The following is a 1513-nucleotide window of genomic DNA, read 5'->3' as shown; positions in this document are numbered from 1 at the left end:
CCATTAGATCTAAATTGGCAAAATTCTGTCTGTTTTCTCCCTTTCACTCCTTAGCTAGAGAAAAACACGTGTCTCTAATCAGGTACCGTATTTTCGCAACTATAAACGTCTTTTTTTTCCCCTCAAAATGTGCGGCTCTCCCTATAGTGCGGTGCGCCCTGTGTGTGTTGTTACTGCGGACGTTGTTGAGACCACCATGAGAACGTTAAAGGGGGAAGTGTGGGCGTCGATTGAGACCAGGTGGTTTTTTTCCACGCATCACCATCGCTGTTAATCAGTGACTCCATGCGTGCCCATCTCACAGCCGATGTGAAAAACAAGGTGAAACAAATGAAAGCTGTGCTCGCTGTTATCCCGGGGTCTGACAAAGGAACTTCAAGCGCTCGACATCAAAGTAAGGCTGCGAGCGGTGTGGGAGCGATGGGTGACAGAAGGAGACCACAGTTTCACGAAAAGTGGAAGGCAGCACCGGGCAAGTTACGCTACAGTTTGCGGATGGATTGTAGATGCTTGGACTAACGTGTCTGCTGGCACTGGTTTTCGAGCTTTCAAAAAAGCCGGCATTATTTCCGAGGAGTCGCACGGCACGGAAAGTGACTCTGACAGCGAAAAAGGGAAAACTGGCATGTCTGATTTAGCGCAGCTGTTTAATTCAGAAATAGAGGATGATGAATTCGATGGGTTTGATTAATACTTTGTAATAAATACATGAATAAAGCACAAACATACTCAGTTTTGCTTCCGCTCTGTTTTTAAATACGCAGTAGAGGTAAGTGTAGTGATCCAATTAAGTGTAGTAGAGGACATGTACCGGTATATAAAACCCACGCCCTATAGTCCGGTGCGCCTTATGTTTGTTAAATACAGTAATGGCACACATAGCTGAGACTGCGACTTTTAGTACGGTGCGCCTTATGGTCGTGAAAATACGGTACTTTCTCTGGGTGTAAAGCCTGGACCAGCATCTCAGAACTCATCTTAGGGGAGCAGTTTGAAGGTTACACAGCTTTCTCTTCCCCTTAAATGACCTGAAACTTTTCTATACCACGTGGCCTTTGCCGTTTCCATTGGCAGCTGTTGTTCAGCACATAAAAATGTCCTGTAACTAGACCAGGACCTTTATCCAGTAAAGGTTTCACCCTGGAATTTAATAAGCTAAAGTTGTCATTATCTCCTTTCTATCTATTCTTTCTTTCATCTTTTCTCCTTTTTTTTCTTTTTTCCTTTTTCTTCTTCTATTTTTCTGCTCTATTTACATTGCAGTGTCCATATAAACTGTAAAACTCCCTGCATAATTATAATAAAGCAATTTATATGCATGAAACAAGTGGAGCAATATGGCAATTGCCATACTGCTCCACTTGTGAAAGTAAAATCTGTTGGGCTCTTTTTGGCATCAAGACAATTATTCTTATTTTGAGACAGTAATCCACGCCTTTGTGACCACTCGGCTGGATTACTGTAATGCACTTTATGTGGGGATTGCTGGGTCCTCAATTGCTCGTCTTCAACT

The 1513-nt window shown here is 43.0% G+C and overlaps 1 protein-coding gene across 1 annotated transcript in view; it reads left to right on the top strand.

Annotated features, from left to right (window-relative positions):
• The window catches only part of LOC107084891 (protein jagged-2-like), a 69870-nt gene that overhangs the window by 62722 nt on the left and 5635 nt on the right, over positions 1 to 1513 (top strand). The gene's annotated exons all lie outside the window — the stretch shown is intronic.

Source organism: Cyprinodon variegatus, unplaced genomic scaffold (genome assembly GCF_000732505.1).
Source record: "Cyprinodon variegatus isolate N-32 unplaced genomic scaffold, C_variegatus-1.0 Scaffold110, whole genome shotgun sequence".
NCBI classification, from domain to species: Eukaryota; Metazoa; Chordata; class Actinopteri; order Cyprinodontiformes; family Cyprinodontidae; genus Cyprinodon; species Cyprinodon variegatus.
The sequence above is the reverse complement of the archived record's forward strand: the minus strand, read 5'-3'. Positions and strand labels throughout refer to the sequence as shown.